This window comes from Gadus chalcogrammus, chromosome 4 (genome assembly GCF_026213295.1).
Source record: "Gadus chalcogrammus isolate NIFS_2021 chromosome 4, NIFS_Gcha_1.0, whole genome shotgun sequence".
NCBI lineage: Eukaryota > Metazoa > Chordata > Actinopteri > Gadiformes > Gadidae > Gadus > Gadus chalcogrammus.
Genome location: NC_079415.1, coordinates 11,983,081 through 11,995,975, shown reverse-complemented (window position 1 = coordinate 11,995,975; position 12,895 = coordinate 11,983,081).

Here is a 12,895-nt window from a genome sequence, read left to right as displayed (position 1 = left end):
CACTTAAACCTTTTTTTCCTCTTAACTTCAAAACTCTGATATTGCACACTTTAGGACAGGTTTAAGTACTAATTCATCTGTTGTATTGTCATATTATTATGCCATGAAACAAAAACCACAATTATTTATTACAAAAAAACTACCCCACAGAAGATTTTACTTGCCGCACTCAGAAACAGGTTTGCAGGGATAACATTTGAACGGTATGACGTCATTACACAAAATTTCCCCCGGTTGGTCAATCTTGCGTGCTGAACTTAGTGACGAAATTTGACGTAAAAGACTTGCGTGGTTTTCGAGGAAATCGCTGTGTTTCAATCGTCCCGTGTTTCAATCGACCCGGCTCTCCCCTACTGTATGTACGAAAGGCTTTAGATCCTGAAGATTACATTTAGCATTTTAACCAACTTTTACTCTTAAATTGAAATGTTTACATTGTGGGTAGTGAATAAAAAGCTAACAAAAGGTGAGGGGTAGTGACTATCGTAGAGATTTTAGTGGCGCGTTTCCACCAAGGGGTGCAGTTCGGTAGCCATACCTATTATTCATTACTCCTCAGTTGGGGTAGAAAGTTGTCTGAAAGGGTGCCAAAAAGTTGGAGATAAACACGCCGCCTGTTCCGGGCAACAGGGGGATAATAACAAACAAACACATTACCCGCAAGGTATTTCTGGACAACGGCGAAAGCTTTATTGAGGAAAATGTCGCAAAAAAGTTTGCCGTCCTTCTTGGACGTCCTGCATTGTTGCTCTTTGTTTAATGTGCCACATTCTTCTTTTTCATTGGATTTATTTGCAGGCTACACTGTGTCGGGCTGCTATGATGTCACTGTAGTGAGTGTAACATAATTCACCGACAGTATTTTGTTATGTGATGTTCTTTCCACTGTGTTAGGCATGTCGTTTACTGTCTTGGTGGTTCAGGGATCACTGTCCCTTTAAGGATTACGAGCGTCTCATGACGTCAGAGCCCGATGCAGGATTTGTTTACTTGCAGCAAGTTTTGATTTCCTTTTTCTCTCTAACTAAATAAATGAGACACACAACTGTGTGCTCAACGTGCGAAATTGTATCTTTCATTCAACGCAAGTTCCACACTGGTGACCCCGACTTTAGTCTGCTGGACGTATCCAGGGACACGACCATGACCGCGAACGCTGTTACACTCAAGCTCCCCGAATTCTGGGAATCGTCGTCGGCGGCATGGTTCGCCCAGACCAAAGCGCAGTTCGCGTTGCGGGAGATCACCGCGGATACGACGAGGTACTACTACGTTGTGTCAGCTCTCGGAAATCCGACAGCATCCAGAGTGGTGAGCCTCCTTAAAAATCCTCCGGCAAGGGAGAAATATGCGGCACTCAAAGCCCACCTGTTGAAGACGTTTGAACTGTCCGACGCTGAGAGAGCCAGCAGGCTTTTCTCACTTCAAGGGCTCGGTGACAGCAAACCGTCTGAGCTCATGGACTGTATGCTGGATCTCATGGGTGTGCACAAACCCGATTTTCTTTTTGTTCAGCTTTTCCTGCGTCAGCTGCCTTCCCAAGTGAGGGCTGCTTTAGCCAACACCATGATCACCGACTGTCGGAGGCTGGCTGAAGAGGCTGATACATTTTTCCTGGCGGGTCAAGGGCACTGTGTGGCAGTGTTTTTTCCCGCGCACATCGCTCCTGTGACACTGGACGACTCCACGCTCATCGCTGCCACCACTTCTCGTCGGCAGCAGTCTTTGACCCCTAGCAGTCTTCAGGCCCGCAGCAGTCTTCAGGCATGTGTTTCTACCATGCAAAGTTTGGACCAAAGGCTCTTAAATGCCGTCCGCCATGCAGTTACGGCGGTTTGGGAAACGCCAGGGCCGGCGCTCGGTAGTGGCCATGAGCGTCGGCCCTGCTGGCAGGCTGCTTTTCATCCGCGACAGCATCTCCGGACGGCGGTTCCTGTGCGACACGGGAGCACAGAGGAGCATCCTGCCTGCTTCCCGTTTGGACATGGTGACCAACGGCCACGGCCCCCCTATGGAAGCTGCTAATGGTAGCCCCATCCGTACCTATGGAACAAGGTAAATTGAATTGTGTTTCGGAGGCCACCGGTTTGGCTGGGACTTTGTTACACTAAAGGTCTCCGTTCCCCTCCTCGGCGCTGATTTTTTGTGTGCGCATGGACTGTTGGTGGAGGTCAAGAACCGCCATTTGATTGACGCCGTCAAGTTTTGTTCCTATGCGTGCACGCTCAGCGGGGCTGACTCAATACCGCTGTCTAGCATGCTCTCCGCCTCAGATGACTTCCACCGTCTGCTTGCCGGTTTCCCAGCCCTCACTCAGCCTACTTTCTCTGTGTCTGCCGTGAAGCATGGTGTGAAGCACCATCTCGCCACTACTGGTCCGACCGTCTGCGCCCGTGCTTGGCGCCTCCACCCGACCAAGCTTGCCATTGCAAAGGCTGCATTTGCAAATATGGAGCGCCTGGGTATAGTCCGCCGGTCCGACAGCCCGTGGGCCTCACCCCTCCACATCGTCCCCGAACCCGGCGGCGGCTGGCGCCCGTGTGGCGACTACCGACGTCTAATGAGGCAACGACGCATGACCAGTACCAGGTAGGATTTTTCGGCACACCTGGCTGGTATGGTGATTTTTTCCAAGGAGGACCTTGTCCGGGGATATCATCAGGTGCCTGTACACTGGACGTTCCCAAAACAGCAGTGATCACGCCGTTTGGTCTGTTTGAGTTCCTGCGGATGCGGTTTGGCCTTAAAAACGCAGCTCAATCTTTTCAACGCCTCATGGACTCAGTTTTGCGGGAGCTGCCATTTCTTTATGTGTGCTTGGATGACCTCCTAGTGGCGAGCACGTCCGAAATCTCAGCACCTCGCCCATCAAAGGTGGAGGCGCAGTTCCCACGCCCGCTCACTGTCAAGTCCCTGCAGGAGTTCCTCGGCATGGTGAATTTTTACCACAGTTTTATCCCTCGAGCCGCCCAGCATCACGATGCTTACATAACTGCCGCGGCTATCGCCATCCGGCTTAAACCCCGCCCTATCATAAGGGTACTGTCGGCGGTGGAAACACGAGCCACAACTGAGCCGCACCTAACCGCACCTTAACTGTACTACGACTACCGGACCTAATCGTACTGGATCTAACCACACCGCTCGGTGGAGATGCACCATAGAATTGGCGAGAGAGGCCAAGTTAAACTGCAATACACTATGGGGGAAGTGGACATGTCTGCAAGTCTGCAAGCAAGGCTGCAACCCAGTTAAAGGACCTCCACAACAAAGAAGTCAGTCAATGGGCTTGGCCTGAGTTTCAAACTTCGTGGCTACAATAGCAATACAAATGACAACGATCTTAATAGCAGTCAGTCGGAGAGAGGAAGCGAGGTACAGGGAGAATGTATACAATTCCTTTTAAGGTGAATAGCAATTATATAAAAAAGGTTAATATAATTTGTATATAATTGCACATTATGATTGATAATTCCATGACATCATGTCAAATGAAAGAAAAGTTAAATATGATTATTGCGTCCCATGATTTTAAACACAGTAATAATTATAATAATAAGAATAGATAAACAAACTAAAAATAATAATAAGTAAGCTAAGCGAAAATATTTTACTTTACAGCATTTAAGTATTAAGAGTCTCATGCAGTTTTTTGTGGTATTGAAGAGGACCTCCTCAACCCCTTTCATATTGTTGCAGACAACATTGTTTAGGACTTCAGAGCATTTAATTAGATAAAATAATGACAATTACAGGATTTTAAAGAAAATACTTGACTGTCAAGGCCTTACCCCTCATTTGAACAAACTATGGTCTATTCTGTATTTTGTTAATATTTTCTAAAAAATGAACCAATGAACACCAGACACTCGCCCCCTGTCCTGCAACACACCAGTTGTAGAACCATGTGGTCTGATTAAAGGCCCACTATGCAACTTTTTTAGCCAAAATTACATTAAGTATGCAGGTTGAGAGTTATGCTGATGGTTCTGCATCCATTTCTGGGTCGATTGGTGGGTGTGTCATTTACCCATGTCGCCTCTCCAGGGAAAAAGTGCATGCAACTTGCTCTGTTCGGACCGACACAATCCGGATGGGACGCAGCGGAAGTATCCTCGAAAATGTAGTCAGATTGTAGTTTCGAAAATGCTTTACGGCACAGACACACACCCAAACATGGCACCGGCTAGATATAAACAGCCAGTTGCGAGGCAATTGTTGCATTCATCATGGATCAATCGACTGATAAGGGACCCAAGAGGCGACCGTCGGTGGAACAAAAGAAGAATGGACCAGAAAAGAGATCAGACACGAGTGCAAGGGGAACTATGCAACTTTTTTGGCTTGATTTACCTTAATATAACAGGCTAAGAGTCATTGCGATGGTTCTATTATATATTTTTGTTCGATTGTTCGTTGTTTCGACTCACCCTTGCGCATCTTGGCGGAGAAAAGGAATATGTTTCTGCCGGCGACCCGCCGCCCACTCTCGCGGGAGTCTCGGGTCTCGCGAAGTAACGAATTGCTTTACGGCACAGACCCCCAAACAAGGAACCGGCTCGATATAAACACAAGTCACTAAGGGATTGTTATATTCATCATAGATCAGCCGACTAAAAAGAGACAGAGAAACCCAATGTCGGAGGAACAGAAGAAGAGAAAAGGGAGACTGACCGGCAGAGAGGCCAGACACGAGTAAACGTTGGGCAAGCTTTTCAGGAATAGCGTCAACTGAAAGAAAAAGAAGACTGCAAATCAGACGCCGACTCGGCGACTGGCCTTTGTCTTCGTGGTATTCTTGATGTTGATAGTCTCTGTACAAATGTGTTTGCTCAACCATTTTGTTGTGAGCCCTGTAAAAAATGTTTTCTCGACCGTTTTGTTGTGAGCCCTGTATGTTTCTAGCTTGCTTGGTTGCAACCATATAAACACCTTTGTTTCCATGGGTGTTTTGCTGTTCGTCTGTCTCGTCCCCCAGATACAGACTGAATCCCCGAATCCAGGTTCTTGTTTATTTAGATTATTATGTTGGCCAAACCTCTTACAGTGATTGTTCTGTTCAACCTAAGATAAAGCAATTATAATCTAGGATATAAATTCTCCCCGTCAACTATAAAAAAGGATGGATTTATGTTTATTGCAATACAAATACACCCTTTTAAAAATGTATAACCTTGCCTACACTTTATGAACATCTACTTTCGGACATGGCTCCACGCATTCGCCGGCTTCTTTGAAAACAAATGCACATTGCTCGCGTAGAAGTGCATGGGGAAGGGTCGTCAACGAGTTGTTACGACAGCGTTGTGAAATATCTACTACGAAGCTGTAGGGGGCGCTGTGTAGAGAAATGTGCGTGCCAAAACCAAGAAAACAGCGAAGAAACGCCCGAAGTTGCATAGTGGGCCTTTAATGACTTTTAGAGGAGAGTAGGGAAGCTTTATAGCAGAGGGAATACTATGCAGCTGCTTAAATAAAGATGCATACTAATTGGGTATTTGTTGTATTTTTGTAGACCCTTCAGGGGGTTGCCAATTGTCCAGAGGTTGTTTTAAGATGTATGTTATGCTATCTTGACTCACTTTCTCTGTGCTTCAAGAGCCCTCAATATCCTTGTGGCTAGATAAATTATTTAATAATAAATTAATGTAAGGTGTGGATGGCAAGGCTACAAAAGGCTTTTTAGCCAAGCAAGTCAGGCCATACCATAATTAAACCTGGGGCTGCACCATAACTTAGCCCCGGTCCGTACCATATTTAAGCCTCGGGCCATAACATTTTTTAACCTGGGGCTGACAATACCTTAGCCTCTGGCCATACCTTACCTAAGCCTGTGACTGTACCATTAGTTTGCCTGGAACCGGACCATAACTAATCTTTGGGCTGTACCATAACTAAGCCTTGGGCCGTACCATACCTAAACCTGGGGCTGTACCATAACTAAACATGGGGCCGTACCATAACTAGGCTGAGGGTCATTCCATAACTAAGCCTGCAGCATTCTGCTGGTTGGTATGTTCTTAGAGTGGTAAACCACATATGTGCAAGCTAATGCACACAATGTTAAAATTGCCAATAGTAGCCCTCAATTGTTATGGCCCTTACAAACTACACAACTTTCGAAATAGTCATATTGCTGCACTGCACAAATGACAGGAATCCTGTCTTGTCTAATCTGGTATCTTGAAGTCGTTGTGGGGTTCAAACTAAACTCTGTCGCAAAAACACATGAGTAGGGACGCTTCTAAAATTGGATGTCTGCAACAGTTAAGGCCAATTTCCACCGGAATCGGCACGGTAGTGGCACGGCGAACCGGTCGCCGAAAATAATAGCAACCATCAAAGTCAACATAGGCTATTCCACTGGATACGGCACGGGCACGGCACGGAACCATCCCCAAACCGGCACTTCGTTTACGATACTTGCCTCTTCTATTTCTGAAAGTTACCGGTTCGCTGCCGTGTCTCAGAACACGACTACAGCCAATCAGTTTGCCTTTGCACATGAATATTCATGAGCTCACATCGACCCCTATGCAATTCACAGGGTATTGTAATATTATACAGTCTATCTATGGTATCAATAGCTAATCAGTGGAAGAAAGGAAAGTCCGCGTCGATGCCTCGCAAGTCCAGCGCCGCGAGCGGACGTTGCCATGACATCTAGAAATCATACCGTACCCCTACTAATCAATAGCATTGGTTATAATATTGATTTGTAGGGGTTGATTGTAACTCGTGTACAATATTGTATGAATCATTCTAATCATAATCATTTCTACAATTCATATAGGCCTATTATAATTATGCACGTCTTGAGCCATTTGTCGGAACGTGTCCAAGCCGCTTCCAGTGGGGATTGCAGTACGGAACACAGCCGCTTTGCTGCCGTGCCGCTTCCGTGCCGGTTCCAGTGGAAATTGGCCTTTAGCTTCCCAAGTAGTTTGTAACGAATAACAAGGACTAAAAACATGTATACATTTATGCATAAATATATTTGTGTGTATGCAAGGACCTCTGAAACTAGGCCCTTAATTAATCATGCAAGGGATAATGCATAGAACGCCGGTCAATATCGAGAAAATAAAAGTCTCGATATTGACTTTATTTCTCGATATTGACTTTTATTTTCTATTTAGTCTCGAAAAATCTTGCTTCGCCCTGAAGGGGCTTATTTTCCTGATAGACTCGATGTTCTATACATTATCCCGCTTATTACACGGCTACTTGCCAAAACAAAAAAATACTTTTTACAATTACCACTTGTAGTGTTGATCAGCAGAGAAATAGTGCGCCAAAGACGTTGCTGCGCTTAGCAACCGAATACGCTGGGGTTGATCAATTACGGGACTACTTTGATAGCCAAGACGGGAATCGGAGGCAAAAAATCCACTTTCCTTTACAGCGGTCATTATGTGCTTAGCAATAGTCAATTATCGAAAAATCTGGTAATTTATCAACCCTAGCGTATTCGGTTGCTAAGCGACGTCAGTGGCGTCACTAGGCTGTTTTATTCGGGGCTAAAGCCCCGGATCTAATTTGATTAGCCCCGAATCTTTTTTCTTAAAAAAAAAGAAAAAAATATTATATATATTTTTTAATAATTTTATTTTGCTGCATGCAGAGCCTGTGCCATATCCGCACGTCACACATGCTTGTTAGGACTCTTGCGTAGCTTACTGCTAGGAATTTCTGTTCTACTGCTCAAGATTTTAAGTCATGAATTGATGAACTTGCATTGAAGAAAATATGTCAAAATAGGCCAATGAGGCTAAATAGCATGCCAATATTGATGACTGATTGTGTCAAGTGTCTAAGGATGAATGCTAACATGATTTGTTTCCAACTTTTGCCTTAAGTTACAATTTAGCTAACAAGCTAGCTGCCCACCCTTTTCAATTCCAATGCTGGATGTCATTTCATTACCAATGTTAAGTGTCATAAATAGTTAACACTGGTGCTGAATCATGATTCCTAAAAAAGAAATACCCAAAACATGTGATAGGTTATGTTTTCAATTTGCAGAAAGTTTTGAAAAATCCAGGATTCCTGAGAGCCTTACTGCATTATATTCCATAATAGTTGTTTCTTTAGGAACCTGAATGTTGTCTTTTCCTGCACAGAAAAAAATATATTTCCACTATAAATTGATGCAGAAAAGGCACAGATAGATTAATAAAAATCCACCAGAATGCAGGAAATTAAGTGTTTGTCGCTCAAAAATGTCTGGGGGAGCACCCCCATACCCCCCACCTATAATTTGTCCCCCAAAATGTTGAAATGAAACCTAGCCTATATGACCCTGTACGCAGGTTGCATACAATATATTCATAGATATGTTGTTTTTACTTTTTGGATTAAAAAGAAGGCATGTCAGCAAACTGCATGTCGGCCCTTAGTGTGATTATCATTTCCTCATAGAGTGGCCCTTTGTGAAAATGAGTTTGACACCCCTGATATAATGTAAGGTCTGTCTCACTTGGATTAATTTTACTCTGAAATAACTTGAATGGAACTTTCGATGTCTGGGGATAAGCATCAGTCAGGTAGCTATTCAAAGCTATAATTACCTGCCTATTTTGTTTATTTAGGTAAAGAATTATGAAAAAAAATGTGCATTCGCAATAAAGTATACAACACAATTTGCCTGTCCTATTCCCTCTTGGGCTAAGCCCCGGATGTTTCCGAAACCTAGAAACGCCCCTGAGCGACGTCAATAGCTGTGTTCGAAATCTTTCCCTATACACTCGTTCCCTATTCCCTATATAGTGTACATGATATAGTGTACTATATAGGGAATAGGGAACGAGAATTCGGACACTACGCTGAACATTTCTAAACGTCATTTGCGTCAGTAAATGCGCCGGGTATTTGTGTGACGCAGACAGATGCGTCCACATCATGTAAACAGCTGGCACTCACGACGAAAGCTGGAGGTTGTATTGATGTTGAATGTTACATTTCCTTGTTTAATTAATTTTTAATGTTAAATATTCTATGTCAAATCCTAAATAAATTTTTGACATTTCTAAACGAAAGCCGCAGACTCCATCATTAAATGTATTTGTTTTCGCGCTCATTCGGCTTCTTCTTCTCCCCTGGAAAAATATAACCGCATTGCATTGTGGTATACGGGAGTAACGTGTAGGGAACATCGTATGTACCCTATTTTAAGTCCACTATATAGTGCCCTATATAGTGGACCACTGAGAATTCGAACACCCTACAAAATGGCGTGCACCCTATTTAGTGCACTACATCCATGATAGGGAACGATTTCGAACACAGCTAATGTCTTTGGCGGACTATTTCTCTTCTGATCAACACTACGAATGCTGGTAACAAATAAATTGTAAAAAGACACACCGTGAGAAGTTGTTTCTTTCGTTTTGCCAAGTAGCCTTGTTATAAGCGGGATAATGAAACTGTTCGAAATCGTTCCCTATCATGGATGTAGTGCACTAAATAGGGTGCACGCCATTTTCTAGGGTGTTCGAATTCTCAGTGGTCCACTATATAGGGCACTATATAGTGGACTTAAAATAGGGTGCATACGATGTTCCCTACATGTTACTCCCGTATACCACAATGCAATGCGGTTGTAATTTTCCAGGGGAGAAGAAGAAGCCGAATAACCGCGAAAACGAATACATTTAATGATGGAGTCTCGGGCTTTCGTTTAGAAATGTCAACAATTTATTTGGGATTTAACATAGAATATTTAACATTCAAAATTAATTAAACAAGGAAATGTAACATTCAACATCAATACAACCTCCAGCTTTCGTCGTGAGTGCCCGGTTTGTTTACTTGATGTGGGCGCATCTGTCTGCGTCACACAAATACCCGGCGCATTTACTGACGCAAATGACGTTTAGAAATGTTCAGCGTAGTGTCCGAATTCTCGTTCCCTATTCCCTATATAGTGCACTATATCATGTACACTATATAGGGAATAGGGAACGAGTGTATAGGGAACGATTTCGAACACAGCTTCTCCATTTGTGAATTGTTCCCACAATACCTTGCGAGAAAACGGAAAATCAATAGAAATCCTATGCAAGATGGCTGGCGAAAAGATGCGACAGGATTGAAAACCACAAATGTAAGTGTTTTCTATGTTAATAATTGAGTAAATTAAGTAAATTAAGATGACCCTCACATTATCATTATGCCGTTTGAATGTTATGTAGACATTTTCTTTATAACAAGCATAACCACCAAAACCCCGCTGTGAGCTGCCGGACTCACAGCGGGGGTTCCGCGGGCAGTCCGGCCGCGGGCTTCGAAGCCCGGCCGCAAACTCTGCAGCCCGCCCGCTGGCTTTGAAGCCCGGCCGCGGGCTCGTATGATATCCATATGTTCCATGATCTAGGGACTCCAGGTTGAAGATAAGCTATTGATAAAAGTTATTGATAAGTTATTGATAAAATGTGATTGTTGATTGCCTTTTTCTAATGTGCAATATTAGTTCCACTATATCACTGGTTCTTGTTTGTATATTTATTAGGGGTGTGCATTCCTAAGACATTCAAACTATACAGTAAAATTCCAGAAACAGATATTGTATCAAAAGATAAAAAATATATAATTAAAATAAAGATCACAACCCCGTCAACAACTACTCATTGTCACGGTTAGAGGGTGTCAGGCAGGCAGGTAGGACCCAATAGCAGACAGTTCAGGTAAAGGGTAATTCATTAAAAGGCAAGTAACACCGAGAACACAGAGAATACAGGGGAAGCAGGTAACACGGGTAACACCGGGAACACAGGTAACACACAGGACACAACTCACCACAAACCACAATGATCCAACGGGGAACAAAGGAAAAACAAGGGCTTAAATACCAAACACAGGCTGTTTCCCAATGTCAAGGAAGCATGCTCAACGGCCGCCCTTTTAAGGACGCTACGTCATAGAACGCCGACAAGCACTGTTCCAATGTTGAGGACACTCGAAAGCCGCGCCATTTTTGCGTCCTTTGTTTTTGAGTATTCCGAGATTTTTCAAGGATGCATCGCTGCATCCTAGACGAGCCAAAACTACCCACAATCCTCTGCGTTCACTGGGCGGGTTCTTGAAAATGACAGAGCAGTACACGTTCAAACGAAGTGAAGTTATATTAGTTTTCAGAAATATTTTGTGCCGTATTGCTTTTTATAGATTCATCATGTTAATGCAAATAATCAAGCCTAAAGACCTGTGCCACTTTTCAAACGTTTTTGCAACTTAATGATACGTTGCTATATTTTGCATGGACGTAGCTGGTGTTAAACACCACTGTCACTAATGTCAATTTACTCGCTCACAAGATTACATTATTTATGTATACCTATTTATGTTTGTGTTGAATCGTTTTTTTTTAGGGTCAGCCCAGCAAACGGAGGCTTTTGTGCGCCTTAGGGTTGCGCACAAACATTTGTTTACCGGTGGAAGGGATAGTGCCACTATCCAATGTTGTAAAATTAATGCACAACCGATCATTTGCAATGTTTGTAATTTTTAATGAACGTATATAATTGTATTTTATATGATATACTTATGTGTTCAAAGCACTGGTAGATTGTAGGCATATATGAATGAATGAATCAGATCAGTTAAATAATATATCCAAATAAATACACGTTTATCATCTCTTTCTTTGTCTTTTTCCCCCTGCATAATAGTAATCAACCGTACTGTAAATGTGATGCATGAATTAAGTTCTCAGACAATTTCACTTAGTTTTATAACAATTGAATGGATTTTCCTTTTAATAAAGACAATTCGATCAACCACAACAAAGCTTTTGTGACTTCCCCAAAGAGGCTCCATGCGAAGGAGACATGACCGCATTCATAACAGACAAAAGTCAAATAAATATCGATCAGCTTGATTGCTGCCATGTTTTATTCATAAGCGCACATGTGTTTACAAGCGGACACGCAGTATTAAAAAAGCGGAAGCGCTTCCACACTACCAAGTCGTTCCCAAAGTCCGACGTTACAAACGCTAGGAAGCACTCGAGCTCGCACTCTAGTCTCATCTCCATAGGACGCGACTAGCAAGGACGCGTCCTAGCAAGGCTGCAGCCTTCACTTTGGGAAACAGCCACAGGGCACGCAATGAGGAACAGCTGAAACACATTAGGGGAGGGAGCAGTAATCACTCTGGAGGGAAACTTGAACGGACATGGGGAGAAACAAGACAGAGATACCAAAGTAAAACAGGAAAACACACCAAAACAAGACAAGGAAACAGACAGACCATAACAATTAATGACGTACTGTAACTGGGTCTTGAAGGGTTGTCCCATTTCGTATGGGTAGGGTTGAGGGGTAGAGTTAAGAGGTAGGGGTAAGGGGTACAGTTAAGGTGGAGATTTTTGTAGGTCAATAAATCCGGATTGGGCCTTATACTGACCCCCCCACACACACACACACACTCTATCGCCCTCTGTCATTTGGACGGGCAACGTAGCTAACTGTTGCTGTATGGCTCTGCTCTGAGGCTACGTTTACATGACGACGGTCTGAACAGAATATGCATAAATGGCGTCGCGTCTTCACTTTTTTTCTGCGTTTAGACAAGCGTTTTCGGGAGGAAATCTGCGTGCATACGTTGACGCAAAAGTGTATTGAATTCGATTGGGTATGCATGTCAGGCGGCTAGATGGTGCTGTGATACACTTTCACACAACACCGCCATGTCTGAGCGCATGCGTAGAATCTTCCTTCTTCTTTTATCTGCGCCGCGAAAAACCAAAACATAATTACAGATCCTTCTCTGTTCATTAATAATATCTGTACATATCCTGTACATTTCGTGGAAAGACTCCTGTAAGTTTATTAGAGCTGTCAGAGCAGCTTGACTGTCCGACGCATTGAAATAATCCAACATGTTCGTTTATTTC